This window comes from Notechis scutatus, chromosome 6, assembly GCF_049901735.1.
Source record: "Notechis scutatus isolate UNSWTSFEM ecotype Mainland chromosome 6, rNotScu1.2, whole genome shotgun sequence".
In the NCBI taxonomy this organism is placed as follows: domain Eukaryota; kingdom Metazoa; phylum Chordata; class Lepidosauria; order Squamata; family Elapidae; genus Notechis; species Notechis scutatus.
Genome location: NC_142014.1, coordinates 54,348,479 through 54,363,308, shown reverse-complemented (window position 1 = coordinate 54,363,308; position 14,830 = coordinate 54,348,479). Strand labels below are relative to the sequence as shown.

General features: G+C 41.0%; 1 protein-coding gene across 1 annotated transcript in view; it reads right to left on the bottom strand.

Moving 5' to 3' along the window:
• ELFN2 (extracellular leucine rich repeat and fibronectin type III domain containing 2) overlaps positions 1 to 14,270 on the bottom strand; it is a 156,206-nt gene extending 141,936 nt beyond the window's left edge. Inside the window, exon 1 of the mRNA XM_087968344.1 lies at positions 13,625 to 14,270. The gene's annotated coding sequence lies outside the window, so the exon portion shown is untranslated. The remainder of the gene's footprint in view (positions 1 to 13,624) is intronic.
• Between the last annotated feature and the right edge of the window lie 560 nt (positions 14,271 to 14,830).

Below are 14,830 nucleotides of genomic sequence, written 5' to 3'. Positions count from 1 at the left end.
TGCAAATGACCAGCTGTCTGCAAGGAGTATAAATCCTTCCATTCCCTACCATCCCGCCAGAGCTGAAGAAGCTTCTTGGATGAGAAATGAAATGTCTTCAAACAAAAAACAGAAAGTCCAGTTACCTCTTGAAAAGACACCTTTGGGACAACCATGACCTGGATGACTGAGATTCTCCATAGACCTCCAGATGTAGGGATTTCAATTTCCAAAATTCTCAGCAATGATCATGAGAGTTGGAAAGTTTGGAGTTGAAATCCTTGTCTGTAGAGGCTGACCAGGTTAGTAAGGCAGATGTGGGAACTGGAAACACAAGTGCACCCTGTTTAACTTGAACAAAGGAAATACAAAAAAACAAATGTACAATTTCTAGATGTTTATTTGTTTAGAAGATATATATTGCCAACTACTTCATATGATAGCAACTCCACATCATGTACATGAATAAAGCCAAAGACAAATTACAATTAAAATCAAGAATATCAACAAACCAAAATGTTGTCATATCTATACCATATAATCAGGGTGTATCTGGGAAGATATTCCACCTTCCCAAAGACTAGCTCTTCTGTCAGCAATTCCTGGAAGAAAAACTAAGTTTTAAATCCCTCCCCAAAGGCTAACAGAATTGGTGTAATGACGACTAAAGTATAAGTGACTATAAGCAGGGCCTTCCAATTCAGAACTGGTTGCAACTGGAGTTGCGCAAAGGTTATCGCTGTTCCCTCTTCCTCAAGTAGAAACTTGGAAGCATCCAAATTGTGCACTATTTCAGCAACATTCTCTAGAATCCAAAATGAAAAATCTCTGGTTCAGAATTCTTGCTGTGGATGAAAGCTTCTTTCGGCAACTATCCTAAACTTTTTGTTATAGCCTTAAATTACTAAGAGGGTCATGAATGTAGAATACAGATGGTTGGCTTGATAGTGCTGTCCACTTCCTGAGAATAAGCTAAAACTCAAGGAAGACCATGTCTCAGAAAAATACATAGGACCTGTACATTGTAGCCAAAGTTCAGGTTAGAATAGATCTGAATAAGTAGATCTGCCAGGTGCCAAGAGTAGGCCTTAAAGTGGCCTTAAGAGATGTCCTCCCTATTCTCCTAATGGAGAAGAGAGAAGGTCACCTTAAATGGCTGCCAGCTGCCACTTTGCAGATGCAATGAGGTGGAGATATTTTGTTACTGTTGCCAAAAGATGGTTTTTTTTTTTTTTTTAAAGGCTCTTACCTATGCCCCATCAGAGTCTTCTTTTGCCTTCTTCCAGTAATGCACTAAATGTTTCTTCTCTAGCTTTATCATCTGGAGATCTGCTGAAAGTCAGGTGGGATCACTAGAACCATGAGCAGAAAAAGTCTGCACAAATACAATCCAGTTCAAAACTATCATAGCACTCTGATTCCATGGTATCTAAAGCCTCAAACTATGTATCAAAACCTCGGGAAAAACCTCAAATTTATTCTGAAATTCAATCAGGACAGACCCATCATATAGATTCTTCTTCCCTCTGGTGGGGAACAATCATGGAAAACTCCAGGGTCAACAGGGAACAAAGGACTGGTGGTAACATCCCAACCAGAGATTGCACTGCTATTGTCTTGAGACAAAAATCGGCTCCAGCATGGATCTAACACAAGGAGCTGTAATTTGAGTCCTAGAACACAATTTCAATCTCACATAGGCTTATCAGTGGAGTAGTACACCTGACAAGCACTTGAGTTTCCTGGATAACCATAGCTACTCCACTGTCCCTGTCCTGGGTCATCCTTGAAACCGTCATGAATACATTTCTAAGAGCAGAAGTTTCCCTCCATGCCCAGTCAGGTCTATGTTATACATGCATTTGCCATCTCTCATTGTAAGCTTGGAGGGCTTACCTATCAGTACTTTTACCAACTTCCTTGAACAAGTATATAAATGTTTATAGCTAGGCACTCTTCAGATATGTTGAATTATCACCTTCCCCTGGCTTTACTTTATAAAGAATAAGTGTATAAAAATGTGTTTATATTATTAAGTACTGTATTGAATATAAGAGGTATCCTGTAAAAAGGCAATTAATATACTAAACCCTCATTAGGGCAAATATCCCTGTTGTCCAAAGGTGAATATGGCTTTGAAAAATAAAGCTAATTATACATCCTATAAGTGAATGTGCAGGTTGCATAGCAGTGATCATCAGGCATTAGATACAAGTCAAAGTTCATGATCTGTTATAGCAGGATACATAACATCTGTCAGCCATCTTAGTAAACAATTTAGTCCATTTTTGCTACTTAAAACTAGAATTAAATCTATTGCATATCGGACCAATTTTGTCCAGATAGCAGAACATAGTCTGTAACACTTCTATAAAGCACTGTTTACAATGACGGCACTATATAACAATGAGATATAGCTTTATTAATAGCTATAATAAATGAGGTTGGTGGAAGAAGGAGTTAAGAAAGTAATTTGTCAAAGGAGAGACAAACAGAAATCAGATGCAATATCCCCTAGATCTGTAGATGAAATAAAAAAGCATCTTGCCTCATTTACAGCCTTATGTACAAAAGACGGATGGAAAGAGATGGGCTAATGTTTTCAGTGCCTCATCTGCACACATGTACAGCTGATCAAAGGCAATAAAATTAATTTACAATAGATATCATTTCAACTGTGATCCTTAGGGCATTTCCACAACACACTATTTCCATGTTTAATCAAATACACAAAAGGTATTAACATTAATATCAAAAGTATATCCATGCTGCATTTTACAGATTTTAGTACAGAGAATGTGCCCCCCTAGAAGTTTCGTCCAAAGGTTCTTTCCCCAACCTTGTGCCCTTCACAGCATGTTATCAATTTAACAAATCTGGAGGATTACAGATTAGGAAAGGCTAGTCTAAGGCTCTGTTTTACATCCTGGAACAGGATGATCGTTTTCTTTTTTCATTTTAATGAATTTCATATCTTTTGCCTATGTATTTAAGTTAAAACATATAATGCTGTCAGTTGTGCTTTTAAAGTTGTAGCAACGTTTCGGCAGAATCTCATCTGCCATCATCAGCCTGACTATGGCAGATGAGATTCTGCTGAAACGTTGCTACAACTTTAAAAGCACAACTACAATGATGTGGGAAAATACCAGAACAAAGCTGAATAACATATATATATATTAGAGAAGAGGGAATCAATAGAGGCTTCAAAGTGCAGCATACTAACAACTATTCAGCACAAAAGTATTACAAAATGGAAGAGTTTTCAAGGGTATCTTAACTTCAACAGAGTTATGGTGGTCTTGAACAGATACAGAAGTATCCCAAATCCATCTTAGATAGACAAGCTGCTTGACAGCTTTATCTGCTAGAACTGAAGGTTGTTGTTTGTAGCTTATGTTGCAGCTATGTAATTCCATAGTATAAAACCCAAAGTTTTGTGGGACATTTGATCTGCTGATCATCTTTACTTTTGTCAAATTCAAGACCAAAATCAAAGCACTTAAACAAGATGAAGTAGAGTTTGATGTCACCTGCATTTGGGTAATATCTAATCTTATATTTCCATGCAATCTTTATAAGAAGCTATCAATACATGTTGAACAAAAAAAGAGAACATGGCATTCTAGGAAGAGGAGTTAGGTTATCTGCTTCCACAAATATATCACTATATATGAACTTTTGACAATTTTGCATTGCTGCAAGCCATTAAGAGTCATGCCCTGATCCAACTTTTTAACATTTGATGTTTTAAAATTATAAAAGATTAATAAAGATTAATAAAGCATTTTTTTTAAAAAAAAAGAGAGAGTCATGCCCTGATCCAACATCTGTTAGTATCTGGGGTGAAAAACTTAATCCTACATTTTGCCTCAATTATCACTGCCATGTATTTATCATATTGGAAAAGAATTGTATTTATAATAGTTTGTGATTTATGAAAAGGCTGAGAATTTTGGAAGAGGAAATCCAACAGATTGAGAAGGAGAAGGCTAAGGAATGGAGGTACAATCTGATGCACAATACACATTTCAAGGAGTGTACTATTTGGATGGACCTGTAAAGATGAAGAATAGCATTCTCCCATTCAACAGACAGAAGTAACAGGCAAATGTGTTTGCAACCAGCATATTTGCTCAAAGATTATATACATCTGTCCTACCAAAAATTCATCCTGACTTCCTGAATCTTCATTATTTCAATGATGCACTTAACAAAAAGTTTGTTTTTATGCAAACATAAAATACTACCAGTAATATAAATAAACTCTTAATGTCATTGTGGTCCAGCAACATTAATGTAGAAAAATCAGAAAGAGATCCAGTTTGAAATGTCACAAGTACATTTCTAAGGATCCACCAACTTTTAGCTGGGAATTAATTGGTAGCCAATCTGGAGCCACTACAAAGACTTAGCTTTTATGTTTCCTCCTTCACAGCAAATACAAAATAAATATTTGGCAAAAGCCAATACTCTCCACTTCTTCAGTATGTATCCAGAACATGCAGTCCTTCTGATGCTTGAATTATGGAAAATGATTGTCCTCTTTCTTTTCCCAAAGTTTCTACTTTTTTATAGCAATTGAGGCATCAGGTTAGAAACCTGAAGGAGACTGGGAGTTCTAGTCCCACTTTAGGCACAAAGCCAACTGAAGACCTTGGACTAGTCACTTTCTCTCAGTTCTTTGGAAAGAGGCAATGGCAAACCATTTTGAAAACTTTGCCAAAGAAATACCGAAGACTAGTCCAGGCAGTCATCAGGAGTTAAAATTCTGCCTCAAAAACACACACATACACACACACCACGCACCACAAAAAAGGACAATATACTGTATCTGGGCTAAAATCAGTGGGAATTGGAGGTGGTAATGAATGTCATTTAGCATTGTTCACATTGAAACTCTGACATTTCCCTTGTATATCAATGACCAGGCAATTCTGTTTAGGAGTCTTTTGCATTCTTATGTCTCAGAGCCACTACCAAAGGTTATCTACTCTGATCTGCGTTTCTCTGTGCATAGTATTCTGAAGATAACATCAAGGGAGGTAATTCCTATGAACCATTAGATTGTCCTTCATCTCAGACTAGCAAATCATTATATATGTCCTGATGTTGACAGTCAAATCATGCCCTGTTCATACAAATGCCTCTGCCTCTAGCGAGAATGCAAATAGCTACTGGAGAAGGGGGAATACGGTATCACATCAACTGTGGCTGAGGCAGTCATAAAAATCTGCAATATCAGTTTTGAAGTGCTTGCAGGAATGGATCAAATCATGTGCATTCATTTACTGGTTTGTCACATTTATAATTATCCCTTTCCTCCAAGATCTAAAGGCAACTTCCTTACTACTTGCCTCTCCCGTTTTAACCTCAGAACAGACAGTGAAGAAAGTTAGTTTGACTGGCCCTAAATCACCCAGTAATATTCATGGTTGAATGTAGATTTTGATTTCTCCCTCATTCTAATCCAATGCTCTTGCCATTATACAGCACTGTCCTAATTATCCATGCTGCAACATGGTTGAGATGTCAAAGTCAGACAGGATCGTGGGAAACTAGTACAGATTTTCCCTAAAACTGCCATGGAGCAACATAGCCAGGGAATAAGCCTCAGATAATTGTTAACTATAGACTGTGATGCTGAATTCCAGCCTTGAAACAAGAATGAGTGTCTTCTGAAAAAAAATATTGCCGACTTAAATCCTCCAATGAGCAGAGCCATTCATTGAAGCTTAAACCACTGCCTGTTGAGAAGAAGGGCATTTCTTCATGAAGGATTTTTAATGTGCACAATAATTCACATTTTTATTTTGTTCTCCATCACAGTATTCATGCAAAATAGGTTTCCAGCATTTTATTTTATTCATAGAAGAGTTATAGGACTGAAAATCCAGAAAAATGAAAGAACCAAACCTTTCTTAAACTCAAAATATAAAAATTTATCACTCTGTCCACAGGAGCACTTTACATTCAGTATGTTTATTTATTTAAGTTCAGTAATTACAAGTCTCAGTAGAGGTGGAAAACACCACAGATGTAACCATTGCAATATTTATCCTTCAAGGTCATTGCAAATGAAATTAATTTTAAAAACTTTAATAAATCACAGAAAACCCCATTTCAGTCATCAATAAAAGAATATTCATTTTATTATCACTGCCGTGGAGTTATTAAACAGAAAGCACACCCTGTTTTTTGCTGGCAGCCAGAAAGCCAAGGTGCTTCTAGGAATACTTTTTTGCATAACTGCCCTATCTCCTACATGGAATATTAAATGGGATCATAGGAGGCGGGTAGAGATGACTGTCTCAATTATCCTCCAACATTGGTTTCATGCTTTTTCTTCTCACACACAAATGCATGCACACATCCAATGAAATACTGGATAGCTGTGCAATGCATTTTGATGGGAGCTTCTAGGAAATTCTATCTGTAAACAATCTAAGAGTCATAGCGTCCTTGGTGCTCTCTGAGCTTGGTTGTTTGCTTGCAGATATTTCATTACCTGACTAGGTAAATGTCTGCAAGCAAACAACCAAGCTCAGAGAGTGCCTAAGATTGTATAGCTCGACTCTGAACTACATACTGTATATTCTCTCCTATTGAATCCAAGAGTCTGTCAGGATCCTTGTTTCCAAGGAAAACCTGTATGGCACTAAGAGATCAACTTGCTATTCTCCATCAGTTAACCCAATCCTTGCTCTCTCTGTTTTTCTTTGTCTCTCTTCCCTCTTTCTTCCTTCTTCTTTTGATATCATATTATTTGATAGGGAATGACCATCTATTTAGTATTTAACAATTTTCAGATCCTTTATATGCATTAAGCAAAAATAATACCAAGAATGCTAACAAAAATCTTCACTAATTCCTCTACAATTTCATGTTTCTCAGGAAATGTCTCAGCTCTATTAAGTTACATCTTTGCACTAAAACCCATTCAGTATTCACTGGTAAAGGCCAGTGTCGATAGAATCAAGTTATTATGGCCTGTGATTCATCAACACTTATATTGTAATAAATGCATAGTTTTTAAATTATTGCAAGCCTTCTTGTTGTTTTTCTTGCATTTTAGTAGCAAGTCCGTGCTTTGGAATATGAAGGTAACCGTTTGTCTATAGCACTTCAGCTTGTAGTTAGAAACCATTTCTAGATAATAAAATGCTACTTTCTGGCAATGCACATACATCACAAGACTTAATAGTTTCTTTGTATTAAACACAGACACCCATAAACTAATGTTATTTTGACAATGAAACTATCTCTCTAAAAAAATTAGAAAGTATTTCATGAAAGTGGGAGATACATTTCTTTAAAACATATTCTTAGTATTAATTTAGATGACTGAGTGCCATCAGGTTAACCTTCCCAAACTGGTACTGACACAACAAGAGATTCAACTAGTGTTAAATCAGAGCAAACTTCTGGTTTGAAGCAACTCTCAAGAAAAATCTTTCTGGTGAAGCTTCATTGTGGCAATAATGACAACTGCAAGAAGCAGCAATGCTCCAGGGGCAGCCAATTTTAATATCTCACAATTACTTAATTTAAGATTGTATTGAGAGCTTTCAAAATGTTTACATTTTTCCACAGTGTTCTAGGATTCATTCACATATTCAACTTGTCATAGCATGAAAATGTCCCACCATATCTTTGCAGAAAAAAATGTCACAATATAATATCCATTTTTATCACCAGCCTATTCCTCAGTTAGTTTGTAGTCAGTTGTGTTTTATAACAGATAATCAGAGTTGGAAGGGACCTTGTAGGTCATCTAGTCCAACCCCCCACCCAAGTGGGAGACCCTACACCATTTCTGACAAATGGCAGTCCAATCTCTTCTTGAAAGTCTCAAGTGATGGCGCTCCCACAACTTCCGAGGTCAAGCTGTTCCATGGGTTGATTGTTCTAACTGTCAGAAAGTTTCTCCTTATTTCCAGGTTAAATCTCTCCTTGTTCAGTTTCCATCCATTATTCCTTGTCTGGTGTACAGGCGCTTTGGAAAATAGCTTGACTCCTTCCTCCCTGTGGTAGCCCCTCAAATATTGGAAGACCTCTATCATGTCTCCCCTGGTCCTTCTCTTTACTAGACTAGCCAAGCCCAGTTCCTGCAACCATTCATTGTATGTTTTAGCCTCCAGTCCCCTAATCATCCTGGTTGCTCTTCTCTGCACTTTTTCTAGAGTCTCAATATCTTTTTTATAATGTGGTGAACAAAACTGGATGCAGTACTCTAGGTGTGGTCTTACTAAGGATTTATAGAGTGGTATTAGTACCTCCCTTGATTTTGATTGTATCCCTCTATTAATACAACTTATTATTGCATTAGCAATTTTGGCTGCTGCTGCACACTGCTGGCTCATATTTAGCTGGTTGTCCACTAAGACTCCAAGATCCCTCTCACAGTTACTGCTATTGAGCCTGGTTTCACCCAGTCTATATCTGTACTTTGGGTTTTTCTTGCCTAAGTGTAGGACTTTACTTTTCTCTACACTGAATTTCATTTTGTTAAATACGGCCCAGTGTTCTAGTCTGTCAAGATCTTGAGCCTATCTTCTTGGGTGTTAGCTATTCCTGCCAGCTTAGTATCATCTGCAAATTTGGTAAGTTCCCCTTCTATTCCCTCATCTAAGTTGTTAATGAAGACATTGAAGAGTACTGGGCCTAAGACAGAACCTTTTGGCACCCCACTGCTTACTTTCCTCCATGTAGACTTAGACCCATTAAGGACTACACGTTGAGTACAGTTTGTCAGCCAGTTGTGAGTCCATCTAGTGGTGGTGCTATCTATTCCACTTTTTTCTAGCTTACTAAGAAGTAGCTTGTGGTCTACTTTGTCGAATGCCTTGCTGAAATCTAAATATATTATGTCCACAGTATTTCACTTATCTACTAATTAAGTCACTGTGTTGAAGAATGAAATAAGATTGGTTTGGCATGATCTGTTCTTAACAAACCCATGCTGACTGTTAGTTATTACTTTACTTGTTTCTAGAAGTTGGCAGATCTGGTTTTTTTTATTATCTTTTCCAGTATCTTCCCGGGTATTGACGTTAGGCTGATTGGTCTCTAGTTTCCTGGGTCTGTTTTGATATGCAAGGGGTGTTTTCCTTCTTATCCCAAATTTTTCCATGTAAACAATCTAGGGCACATTTAGGAGGAGTCTTGGGGCAGTGTAGTATAGATTGACAAACAGCTCATTTCTAGTTGGCTCAGCATGTCTTTTGAGTGTCTGTGGAGATTCTCAGTCATCCAGGTCATGGTGATCCCAAAGGAGTTTCTTCAAGGGGCAACTGGACTTTCTGGTTTTTCTTTGAAGACATTTCGCTTCCCAGAAATGAAGAAAAAGCTTCTTGGATGAGAAGTGAAATGTCTTCCCAAAAAACTCCAGAAAGTCCAGTTGCTTCTCGAAAAAGTACCTTTGGGACATGTCTTTTTAGGGATCAACCCTTCCTATCTAGTCTCTATGGTGGCTATTCAGTGTTATTTGGACTACAAGTGAGTCCAGATTCTTGGACTAAAGTTGAATTATATTTTGGTTTATATGTTGAACTTTGAACAAACTGCTTTATATGTTGCATTTTCAAAAGAATGTTTTCCTATTGGTGTACACTTTCTCAGAATATGAGTTTATCAGGCACCAATCTCTTTTCCTAACAGTGTTACAGTGTACAGACAGCAGAACAACACAACCCCATTCCAAATATGTGTTAAAATGGGGACAGCACAGTTCATACTAATATGATTGTTTCCTGGCTCCAGGAACAGAAAAGGAGTAGTTGCATGGTAGCCCTCAAACCAAGTTACAAAAAGCTTAAGCCAGATGCAGCAGTGTATCCTACTGAGTACTAGAAGACCAGCAGCTAGCAAGGATGGGATGCTTTAGCCTACCCGGATGCTAGATTTCTCAACCCTGACAACTTTAAGATGTATGGACTTCAACTGTCAGAATTCCCAAGCCACAATGGAATAGAAATTGAACTCCACAGATCTTAAAGTGGCCAAAGCTGAGGAACTGTGATAGGGGATTGTTTAAAAATTATCCAAAAATCTTCTGCAAAATGCTTGCATTCTGTAGCAACCAGTTAATGTGAGGAGGGGGAAATGTTTGAAGAAAGTTTGAAAGTAAATATAATGTTGTGTGGCTTCCCAGGACAGGGCTTGGAAGAGAAAACATCAAATTCTAATCCTTGCTCTGTTATGTAGCTTGTCATTGTTTAGGATGCATCTTTTCTTCCAAGTCTTGCACCATGGAGATATCATGAGGAAAAATACTGCTTAAATCATAAATTACTTTATGTTTGCCCTACCCTTCCATTCCTAATATGGTTTAAAGCAGTGGCCTCTAACCTTGGCAACTTTAAGCCTGGTGGACTTTAACTCCCAGAATTCCTCAGCCAGCTTTGCCTTGAATTCTGGGAGTTGAAGTCCACCAGGCTTAAAGTCGCCAAGGTTGGAGACCACTGCTTTAAAGCAATTAATTTCAAAATACAGATTTATAATGAAATATAAAATAAATACGAAGAAGAAAGAAAGAAACATGCTATAAATTAAGGCTATTTGAGTGGGGAAATCTACATAAAGCCAAATTTCTAACTGAATAAAAACTGTGTCTGTTGGGAGAAAAGCAACATGAATTGAGCCAGTCCAGACTCTTTTGAAGAGGAATTCATATTGTAGTAGAGAAGCACCTGGAGAAGGCCCTCACTTGTATTCTTGCCAATCATGTCTTGAATGCCCATGGCAACTTTAAGTTGAATGGACTGTATGTCCCAGAATTCTCCAGCCAGCATGCGGAAAATATAAGATGTCAGACAGAGAGAGAGAGAGAGAGAGGCTGCCCTTGGTCCCTGTTGATTGCACATAGTGGTAATGATCAACCTGTTTTCAAAAGGAAGGCTCCATTATCTCTTTGTTGGCCTTGTTGGCCTTCTGGAAGAGTCTGAAGATATAGCTTTGTCATCCAAGAATCCTATGAACCTGGTAGTGAACCAGGTTGGGAAAATGAATGGTGCTCTCTCTTGCTGACTATGAATTTAATAGTTGTATAGTTTTAATGGTTTTTTTAGTTATTTGGGGGGTGGGGTTTTCTGGATGTTTAATTTTGTAAGCTTCTCAGAATCATGTTAACGAGGGGGGCAGCAATATAAATTTAATAAATAAATCTCTTTGCCTCTAAGCTGATCCAATTCAAGAGTTTTCCATGAGATTGCAACTTTATTAGAAAAGGCTGTAAGTAAATGTACTTATTTAAAATCAAATATTTCTGAGAGAAGAGAGAAATTAAAAATGTTACAACTGAGATGAATGTCACACAGCTAACACCAGAATAAATGAAGACTATCCAAATGTTGATACACATCAATATTCTACTTCATGCTTGATAAACAGGTTGCGAATGCCCAACTGTAAATCTATAACTAAAAATAAATCCTCCCTTTACAGACATATGAAAATGTTCTTGCATTTATCCTCAGGTAATCATCGCATATCATCAAATCCTTGAGTTTGAGGAGTTTTTCTGGGATTTTCAGCATTTAAATCGCAATGTTGACCAAACTTCAAACAGTCCACAAAAGAAACAGCTTATACATTACAAAACAACCCATTGACTGGAAACTGACAACAGCCACTGGTTTTATGTTATCTGGTGTACTGGACTATAAGTTCCATAATTCCCAAACAGCAAGGGTAATACTTGGAGATTCTAGAAATGGTACAGCTTTATAGAGGGCATCATTTAAGGGGTGCTGGGAGAGACCAACAGAAGAACAATTATTCCAAAAGAAAAGAAAAGTGTTCCCCACAATCCTAAAAATCAACAAAAAATAGTATAAGGTCCCTTTTTCGGTCACCATTGCCCTTCAAGCAAACCAGGGCAGTAGAATTTCTGTTCTCCCTTCCTTTTCTCAGATACTATTATATCCCCAACACGACCTCTGTCTCCTTCGGTTTCATCATCTGGTTTTCCTGCTAGGTGACTTGAGTGGGGCATGGAAAGACCAGGAGAGCTCTTGCTTAAAAATGCATGCTGCATGCAAATAAGGCTGGCTTAAAAATATTAGCACGGTTGTCAAGCTGTACTTTTCCTAGACTTGCCAGGAGGGGCTGTGCCTTGCAAAAACCATTTAGCCCAAGTGCAAAAAGATAATATCACGATACCGGGGGCAAATGGGGCATTTTGCCTCCGTGGCTATTGTCTTCTAGCGTGGATCCAATGTTTTGGCTAATGTAACCCATTGCAGATATATCTGAAGCCTGAATATAAAATGAAACACACTAATGTGTGCCTCTTAATCTGCATGGACACTTCTCTGCTTCTCCCTTCTCACTGCTCAAATCCACAGATCCTCAAAACTTACTGGGTAGAAGATTAAATATAGATTTATTACGGGATTATAGGATTTCCTGGACCATACACCTGGGCTCATAAATACGACAGACAGCAGTCATAGCTCCTGAGAATATGGCTTGAATCCTCCATGCTCTGCTCCTGGCCATCCATGATGAAAATCAATATATTTGCTGCTGCTCTTTTATATATATAAAACACACGCATATATGTCTTGCTTGCACACATACCCACAGCAACCTAGAGAGATGTGTGCCAAGGCAGTACTCAACAGTCAACTGCTACACTATTTCCACTAATGTCTGCCCAGGGTGGCTTCTTCCCTCCATCCAGTTCTTTGGATTCTCCTGGAGAAGCTTTGTGCTTTGAGCTGCTGCTGCTGCTTAAATGCAACATGGGACAAATCCACCTGTTCTCTCTCACACACACTAGCACAACCAGACATCATGCAGGGTACCAATTCCCTCGAAACTTGCATGCTCTTGTGCAGGGACTCCAGTGTGACGCTCCTGTAGAAAAGGCCGGTTGTATTCAGTGTGGAAACGAGGCATCAGCATTTCATTTACATTTCATTTGCGTATAGAAGCGGGCAGGCACGAAGGGCATTCTTCTGCAGGCAGCCCGAGGTTTCCCCAACGCGGGGCACCGGGAGACGCATCGACCCTCCGCCCTTAAGAGCCCAAGGCCAGCCTTCGCGGGCTCCGCAAAGCGCTCCTGCCAAAGTTTCCCGGGATGACACAGAAGCGGAGGCAGGAGGCTGCGGGGATGGGCTTCGCTTCCTCCTCCTCCTCCTCCTCCTCCTGTTGCCGCCGCTACAACCGTGCTTGCAAATTAAAAAAAAAAAAAAAAAAACACCGAAAAGCTACTCCTCCCCTCCTGCTGCTAATGCTCTTGCGGAGACCGGGATAAGAAAGCGAGCCAAAGGGAGCTGCGCCCAGCAGGCTTGAAGAGCCATCCGGAACTCCATGCCTAAGAAAGCAAGGAAATCGCTCAGCTTGCCCGCATCCCGGCAGATCTCGCCTTCCTCCTCCTCCTCCTCCACCCTCCCGCAACGCCGACTCTTCTCTCGCCTGGATCACCTTCCGCCTCCACTCCCTATTTTGTTCCTCCCCAGCATTTCTAGGCAGGCAAGGGGATTAGGGCAGGGGACAGGCAGGAGGAGGTGAAAGCGTCGATCTTTTTCTCCCTCCACTCCCCGAGCTTTCCTCAAAGGTACCACACACGCACACGCTCGCCGATACGAGTCGGGACGGCTGCATTTCCAGCCTCGCGCCGAGACCCCCGGCCGCCTACCTGCTTCTCCGCAAGCGACGCTTCCCCCAAGTTCAGGCTTGGCATCCCAACGAGAGATCGAGGAGGAGGAGGAAGAGGAGGGAGGAGGAGGAGGAGGAGGACCACTCTTCATTCAGATTCCTGCCTTTCGCCGAGGGGAGGACTCGAAACGGGAGAGGAAACACGCTGTGCGCGCGCCTGCGTACCTCTGCGTGTGTGTGTGAGAGAGAGAGAGAGAGGGAGAGAGGAGTGTGTGTGTGTAAGGCGCGCGCGTACACACCCTTCTTCTCTGAAATGGTGCCCGTCTGAGGTTTATGCCCACCCCCAACCCGCGGAGGGTTAAAGCCGTCGGTTGCCTTAAAGTACGATTCCACCGCGGGGCAACGGAGATTTCACCGCGGGAAAAACCCCAGCCGCGTTTGGGGAGCCAGCAGAGGTTGCGGACTGGTACTGGAGATAACCGGCGGAAGAAGCCGGGCTTTGCCGTCGCTACCGCAGCCGCGTCACTGGGAATGGATAAAAAAGCAGGCGGGCGGGACGTGCCTGGATTGCGATCCCGGAGGCCAGGCGGTGGCAGGTCGAAGGGACGACGCCGGTCGCCTCCCCAGGTGGGGTTGTGGGGCCCGATTCGGGTGCTCCCGTGGCTGGAGAGCTCCACGCTCCCTTTACGCGAATGACGCCTACACACACGCGCGCGCGCGCGCGCACCCCCCTCCCCCCACACACACACTTTAACAGGGGGGCTGGGAAACAGCCGCACGCCTGCGTGCACACGCAACAGCTGGTTTTTGTTAGCTATGTGCCCGGTGCAAGGAATGGCAGCGCCGAAGCTCCGAGATCAGCAGCGTGGGATGGGGCGGGAGGAGGAGGAGGGGGGGTGTAGGGCGCGCCAGAAGTCGCAACTGCAGAGCAGGTATTCCTCGCCGCCCCCCATCCTCTCTCCTTTTCTCCATTTGCCCAGCCAAAACCTAGGCGCGCGAGAAGGTAGCAGCTGCCTGGAAAGTCCCAATGGGTGTATACGCGGCCGAGACCAGCTGCCGGCGCCGACCCGCGTCCCTGACAACAGCTGGGAAGAAGCGTGGAGAGGTGTGCAGGGAGAAGAAAGACAGTGATTTTCCAGATGTTAATGCAGCAACTGGAAAATTAACCCCGCGACTTTATGTAACCTTATGCCTACGCAGTCGAGCAGCAGGAGCTGCCAGGAAACCATCTTTTCTGTGGGCACAA